Source organism: Chlorocebus sabaeus, chromosome 22 (genome assembly GCF_047675955.1).
Source record: "Chlorocebus sabaeus isolate Y175 chromosome 22, mChlSab1.0.hap1, whole genome shotgun sequence".
Classification (NCBI taxonomy): Eukaryota; Metazoa; Chordata; class Mammalia; order Primates; family Cercopithecidae; genus Chlorocebus; species Chlorocebus sabaeus.
Window position 1 is genome coordinate 47,283,480 of NC_132925.1, and position 8,145 is coordinate 47,291,624.

Consider the following 8,145-nt stretch of genomic DNA (forward strand, 5'->3'; position numbering starts at 1 on the left):
TACGTATTAGCTCAAGGAGACAGCAAATAAGCAAAAAAGCACAGAAATGGATCATATAGGCACTCTATAGTTTAGTAGTGCATGCCCAGAGGAGGGAATCCGTGTTCTCAGTTAATTTTAAAAATCCTCAGTTTGAGGCATGAGCTGGACAGTGGAATTTTTTCTGAGAATAATATCAGGATTTTTACAAGTTAAGGATATTTAAGATAAACCTCTATAAAAATAAAATCCATGCTCGACATGAGAACAGAGAGGCCATCTACAGGAGTGTTTAAAATGGGGCAGATTCAGTCTCACAGGGTTTCCAGATGAGTTCTGAGACACATCCAGCAGCATGCCATGGGCATGGAAGGGTTCTAAGACTTGCACACAAGTTGTGTCAAAACCTAGAAAATGCTAGAATTCTATTTCTAGACAGGGACAATTAATTTTGAATAACAATATTAGCGTAATTACAAAATTAGTATAAAATGCACTTGCAGACTTGCTGGAGTTGGTGTGATATCTGACACAGAATCAAAGCAAAGCATGACACTCACTGGATCAGAACACTCTAGCCTCAGAAGCCCTTGAACTCTCCAGTGTTCCAGGGCAGGAAACAGCGCTCATCTCTTTGTTAGCTGTGAGCACGCCTGAGCATTTTCTGGAAACTGCTAGTACTGCAGTCCAGATTGCCTGCTCTGAGCTGAAATGAGACAGAGAGAGACTGAGAAAAGGCTTTGATTTAAAATCCTGCAGTCGCTGCAATACCAGGGCGGGTGAGTCTATGGCAGGATTGTTTTGTTAAGGAGACCTGACAAATCTACAAAGCAGGTTTTCATACAACATATGATGAATCTCCTGGCTTACATATTATGTAATAGCAGATTTGTGCTCACTGAGTTTCTGTAGGAGGAATAGGTGTGCTATTCACAAAAGGAAACACTTTTTAAAAGAATGAGGATCTGTACACATGTAATTATATCATCTGTGTTCATTCATCCAGTCACCAAAGATCTCCTAATGCCTTTTACAAAGTTAGTGCTGGGGATTCAAACCTGAAGAAAATCAGGTCCCTGATTCTAAGGAAACTTCAATCTAGTTTGAGAGATCAACACAGCAGCAAATAATTAGGGCACCACATGGTAAATGCTAAGAGAGCTACAGACACTTTCATATAGGCTCAAAGAGGAAGAAGTAATGAATCCTGCCTGGCAAGGGATGGGAGGCAGGGAAGGCTCCAGGAGGAGTGGGTATCTGGGTGGAGTGTGGAAGGTTGAGCAGGAGTTTACCAGGCAGAGGAAAAGAGGGGAAGAGAGGAAATGTCCTATGCAAGGCTCATCAGCAAAAGCATGTGTGGAGGTGCCAGCTGTGCTTAGAATGGCAGTGTAAGTGGACAAGGAGAGTTGGGGGAAGATGAAGTTGATTTGGCCTGAGGTGTTAGTTTGGACATGGGTTCAGCTGTCTTAAACAATGTTTCCAAATCAGAGTGGCTTTAGAAAGAAAGATGTGTATTTCTCTTACATAATAGTATAGGCATGAGCAGTTCAGGGCTGGTAAGAGGGTTTTCAGCCAGAGACCCCAGCTCCTTTAGCCATCCCAGGACACGGCCCCATCCACATGGTCCCATGTGGGGCTCACTCACCCTTGCACATCTGTGTTCCACCCAGCCATATCCCTAGTCACAAGGCATCCCTGTTCACCTCCACCATTGCTATATTCACAGTACAGTCTATATTCACCTCGTCCACCTTCTACGCTCCAGATGAAAGGGGGAGAGGGAGGACAGGCCTCTTTCCCCTAAGGGTGCAGCTGGGAATTTCACATGTGGCTCACATGGTGTGCTGACGGGATGGAGCCTGGCTATAAGGAAGGCTGGGAAATGTAGTTCTTATTCTAGGCCGCCATATGGGCAGCCATCTGCCCAGCTAAAAATGGGAGGTCCTATTTCCATGTGAAAGAAAGAGAGCTGGGATGCCAAGAGGCCATGAGCAGCCCCGCCTTTTTGTGCCTTTGAGTGCTCTACGAGTGATCTCTAGAATGCCTTTGGGAAAGCCAACATAACGTGCTTCAATTTTCTGCTTTGTTTATTCTGACATGCTGACTGTGTTAGTGACTGTCTGATTTCTCACTAGAATTTTCAGGATTTAAGAGGTTACTCGATGTTAGCAAGTAATCAATGAGTGCTGACCCAAACATGTGCTTTGGAAGCAGGAGCTCTGACATGGTTTTAAAGACTCTTTCCACCATGTCTGGCCAGTGGAGGTTTTCAGAGCCCCAGGGTATTCCCATTGCCAAAGTTTACAGAAACAAGTCAGGCACCATTTCCACTGCCTCAGACTAAGGAGATGGAAACAGACTTCTCATTAGGGCAGGGCAGGGAAATGAAACAGATCGTGCGTCTGACTCCCAGTATACCTCTTAGGGTGCCACCTAATCTTTCTCAGCTTAACTACCTCATCCGTAAAATGAGGATAACGATGACTCTCGGGTTGACAGAATTAAGTGAGATACTATATGTGACCTGTAGAGAAAGCCCAACAGACTTTGGGAGGCCAAGGCGGGCAGACCACGAGGTCAGGGGATCAAGACCATCCTGGCTAACATGGTGAAACCCCGTCTCCACTAAAATACAAAAAATTAGTTGGGCGTGGTGGTGGGTGCCTATAGTCCCAACTACTTGGGAGGCTGAGGCAGGAGAATGGCGTGAACCTGGAAGGCGGAGCTTGCAGTGAGCCGAAATCGTGCCACTGCACTTAAGCCTGGGCGATAGAGCGAGACTCCATCTCCAAAAAAAAAAAAAAAAAAAAAAAAAAAAAAAAAAACAGAAAAAGCCCAACAGATGTTTGCTTTTCTTCTAATTTGACTGTTAGTTACTATGTGCACAGCACTTGGACAGAAACAACAATGCAAGAAAGGATTTAAAAGCCTGGTTTCTTGCAAAGAGGGAAGGCCATCTCTATCTCTACTGATACCTTAATGAAGTGATCAATCCTAATTTTTTTTTTTTTTGAGACAGAGTTTTGGTTTGTCGCCCAGGCTGGAGTGCATTGGCATGATCTCGGCTCACTGCAACCTTCCTCCCACCGGGTTCAAGTGATTCTCCTGCCTCAGCCTCCTGAGTAGCTGGGATTACAGGTATGTGCCACCCCACCCGACTAATTTTTGTATTTTTAGTAAAGACAGGGTTTCACTATTTTGGCCAGCCTGGTCTCCAACTCCTGACCTCAAGTGATCTGCCTGTCTTGGCCTCCCAAAATGCTGGGATTACAGGTGTGAGCCAACATGCCCAGCCAGAGCAATCCTAATTTGGACAATAAAGGAGGAAAGAGACATCATGTCCCACCTGTTGAGTTGTGCTGGAGTCAAAGCATCACTTCTCTGGTATTCTTCTCAAGAACATATAACCCAAATTTAATCACAAATAAGCTTCAGGAAAACTCAAATCCAGGACGTTCTGGAAATCAACTAGCCTGGGCTCTAAAAATATTAATGTCATGAAACACATACACAGGTGCACATAAAGGAAGGGGAACTATTCTAACTTAAAGGAGATGAAGAAGTACAGCAAATGGAAGCCATCTTTGATTAAGTTATTGATCAAATAAATCTGTAAAGGATATTGCTTGTACAATTGGGAAAATTTGAATATAAACTATATATTAAGCAACACTCTGTATCAATAATGTTAAATTTGCTGAGTGTTGTGCAGGAGAATATCTCTTAAGAAATACATGTTGATGTATTTACAGGTAGAATATGATGACTGAAATTTAATTTCAAATGATTTTTAAAAATGTGTATGTGTGTGTGTGTGTGTGTGTGTGTGTGTGTGTATGAAGAGAGAAAATGCTAAAATAAAATGTGATAGAATGTTAACAGTTGGTGAATTGACATGTTATATCATTTTTCATTGTATTATTCTTTTAATTTTGGGGTGTATTTGAAGTTTGTCAAAATAAAAGTTGTAGGAGAAAAAGATGAAATGATGAAGGGAAAGAGTTTGAGTTTTCTGTAAGAGGGTCAACTCGAGGCTACATATTCAAGAGGGTCTCTGGTCTGGCTGACCTGTTGCTTCTTCCAGGACAGTACAGAAAATAAAACATATAGTTGCACATCTACATTTAAAAAAGAAAAAAGCAAGGGTCCCTTGCTCACAAAGGCCCAGCACTGTGGGTGGGCCTTGGATGAAACCAGGGGAGAGAGGGCTCTCAGCTTCACCCACCCTTGGAGACAGCATCAGCTTTATCACTGGTGACAATGTGCAAAGGAAAGTGCAAACGCTGAGGCAGAAAAGTAAGGGGGCAGCTGTCTTATAAAATACAGTCACACAAACGTGAGTTTCTGTGGGTGAGATCAAAAGCCATAGAGCTGCTGATGACCAGGCTGGGCCTGCCGCAGATGCTCAAGATTCACAGGTGGGCCTCGGGCTGCTCCAGGAGGGAGGAGCCGGCAAAGCCAAGGAACACAGAGGCCTCACAGGGGGTTAATCACTCCCTCCACCTGCCATATGGCCAGGGAAATCATCCACTCTCATGGAGCTGGATGGGAGCGGAAGCTGCTCCTGAACTTCATCAGAGGAGGGTTTTTGATTTCAGCATTAAACTGAAGGTGCTGGTAACATGGACTTGCCTGACCTAGTGGCAGTGAGCCAACATGACCCAGAAGAGGACTCCGTTAAATATGTATATTAAGAGAACAGGTAAAAACTTCCTACTGCTATCTGGAGGATAGTGGGTGGTCAAAGAATTTTTCATTAAAAATGTTTTTTTAGAATTTCCAGAATGTGACATATGTCCTAAGGGCAGTGCAGTGGAAACAGTTGCCCCAGATTTAGGGATGAGGAGGCACTGACAATGGAGACATTATATATATATATATATATATATATATATATATATATATATACACACACACACACACACACATTCAAATTATACATGTATTTCAAATTTATGTATAGAATAAATGTATATTAAGGAAATATATAAAATCAATATGTAATAAAACATGCTAAATTTTCAGTGTGTATATGCACACTTTGAGTTAGCACATTTTTATTTCTTATCCTTTAATCAACAACACATGCTATTGGAAGTTAATTCAGAGAACTCCCAGTTACAAAGTTGGCCCCCAGTGCCGGCAGACTCAGCTGCACACATTGCTTGTAAGTTTGGAATCAGGTAAGCTCTCTCTGAACTCCTATTTCCAACCTGTCAATGGTCTGCACACAACGTGTTCCTGCTTTTAAGCAGTAGATTCAAAATAAACAATGCTAACAGTGATTCTGCAGGGGAAGAAACAGAACTTGAATTCCTTCAGTTCTGTTACTCTTTTATAGGTAACTTGAAGTTTTTATTCCTATTTAAAATATTTATTTATTTATTTACTTGAGAAAGAAAAATAAAAAATTGCTCATTCATTTACATATATAAATATTAATATATGTAAAGAAAACATTAACCAATAATGGTGATTATATCTGGGGAGGAAGGAGTACAAGGAACTTGCTTTCTAAATTACATATTCCTGCGATCTTTGCTTTTTTGTTACAATGAGTCTCTATTGTTGTGAATAGAAATACTTTTTATCGTACTGATGTCTATGAAGAATTTATGTAAAATGCCAGATACTGCATATCTCCAAAGTTTATCCATTCTGGACAAATGCTCATGCTACAACTTGAAGTTAAAAGTGCAAGAGGCAGGCAGATCCCTTGAGGTCAGGAGTTTGAGACCATCCTGGCTAACATGGTGAAGCCCCATCTCTACTACAAAAATTAGCCAGGTGTGGGGGTGGGCTCCTGTAATCCCAGCTACTCAGGAGGCTGGGGCAGGAGAATCACTTGAACCTGGGAGGCAGAGGTTACAGTGAGCCGAGATTGCACCACTGCACACCAGCCTGGGCTGTAGAGCAAGACTCCATCTCAAAAAAAAAAAAAAAAAAAAAAAGAGAAAAGAAAACAAAAAAAAAGTGCAAGATGAAGAGTATACCCAGAAAATGAATCCAAGGACATAAATATTCATAGAAAATGACTGGAAGGAAATCCACTAAAATGTTAACAGTAGGTGTTCTAGGCAGTGAAGTCATGGATAATTATTTCTTCCTTTCTAGTTTTTAATGCTTCCCAATTTTCTATTATAAGTATGTATTATTTTTATAATTGAAAAAATAAGCACTATTTTTATTTTAACTGAATGTAATTGCCAAGTGTACAGCAGTATTCCTGTCAACGGGTTGCCAAATTTTCTTCCCGGCAGGGAAGCCTGCTTGAAAAACAGTAAAAACCAGAGGTGTTCTTGCTGAATATTGGTTCCAGGAAAAAGGAATTTGAAGATGCATGGGTGAGAATGAAGAGACGGTGTCATTTTATCATTGAGGAAACCAGATGGCCAAGCCGACAGCCTGTCAAGCCTGGTCACAGTGGGGTGAGTCCTGCCCAGCGACCAAACACCCAGCAGCATTGACAGGGGACCCCCCCTGGCCCATGCTTAACACGTGCTAATGAGCTGCTATTTTCCATATAGACCAGATTTCTGGTTCCTGTATTCCTAACCTCGCATACCTCTTCAGCCCCATGCTGTGTGCCATTCCCAGCAGGGGGCTTTCTGCTTGCTTCAGAGGGGGTTTCCCCTGTAAAGTTAATGATATGTTTCCAGTAGATGTTAGTGGATATTCTCACTGCTTAGGAGAACAAATGCATGCCTGAGATGCAGCTATCACCACACAGGACTCCCTAGACAGACACAGCTGTGACATTTCAGCCCCTCCCTCTTTTCTGCAGTCCCTGCCCCAACAGTTCCAGCTCCTGCTTCACGCAGGGTGCTCTGGAACAGCTGAATAGGCAAAGGCTGCACCAGCCCTCACAGAGCTCACAGCCGGTGAGAGATGAGAAGTGTCCAGAAAAGGAGACTCCATGGAACAACAGTAAGAGCCATAAGAAAGGTCAAGGTCGAGTGTTTCATGAAAGAGAGACTAATTTGGAAAGGGGTGATGAGGAGTTTAAATGGAGGGAGTGAGAGTTGAGGTGTGCCTCAAAGGATTGGAGAATTTGTTCATGGTAAGATGGGAAGAAAAAGCAAAAGTATTCCAACCCACTTCCCAAAAAGCATCATGAACAAAACCATAATTCTCTATGACTCTTCAGGATCCAAAGTATTACTCACCTGCACACTGGTCTGCATCAAGCCCACCTATGAGTTATTACATTAGGCCAAGATCCCCCGTTAGAGCAAGTAAAACTCCCCATCTCCATCCGAAGTGCTCTAATAAGGAACCAACAAAAAGGGTCTGGAACCTCAATCTTGGTCATCACATGAGTGGTGCAAATTGAAATTACACTAGGAAACCAATGCATTCTGTGGTGAAGCTGTGGGGAGACAGGCACACTAAAACATTGCTGGTGTGAGTGCAAAATACTGCTACCTGCCATGGAGGGGAGTTTGGCAATATCTGGCCAAATCATACAGCCTCTGAGCAGAGTTATCACCTCTAGGAAAAGCTGTGTGTAAATTGTATCTTGTTTAATTTTACAAAAATGACTAGAAGATTTTACATTTAAAAAACCATGTAGGAGATCTTTTTGGAAATAAAACATTATTTTATATCAAAAATAATTATTTTTTGCTTTCTTTCATTTCACATTTGAAAATATATTCGATACCTTTGTCTCATTAAAGTAAAGCGTAGTAATGATGAAACAGACCCTGGTCACAGACAGTCCTCAGAAGCTGACCCTCTCAGATAAGAGGCAATGTGACCCACAGCACAGGAGAAACGTAGGAAGGTAGCATTTGTACTGTTAATGACTTTGAGGTTCAAATCAAGATCCCTCACCTTCAAATGGGTCTTTATTTCTCATCAGTGGGCAACTCATTTACATATATTTTGGGGTCACATCTTAGTTTAATCATTTTGGCCTCAGGGTACAACAGTTTAACATAGAGCTACATCCTAATAGAGCAGAAGAACTGCCCAAACCATCTGGTCCAATACCCCCCACTTTATGGTGAAATAAAACCAAGTGATATTTAAGTGAATTACTTAACATTACACAGCTAGTGAAAGGCAAGGCTCAGGCTCAGGTCCAAGTTTCCTAATTCCAAGTTCAGTGTCCATCTTATGATACCATATAGTCAGCTATCATAAAAAACCTTTTCCACTTCA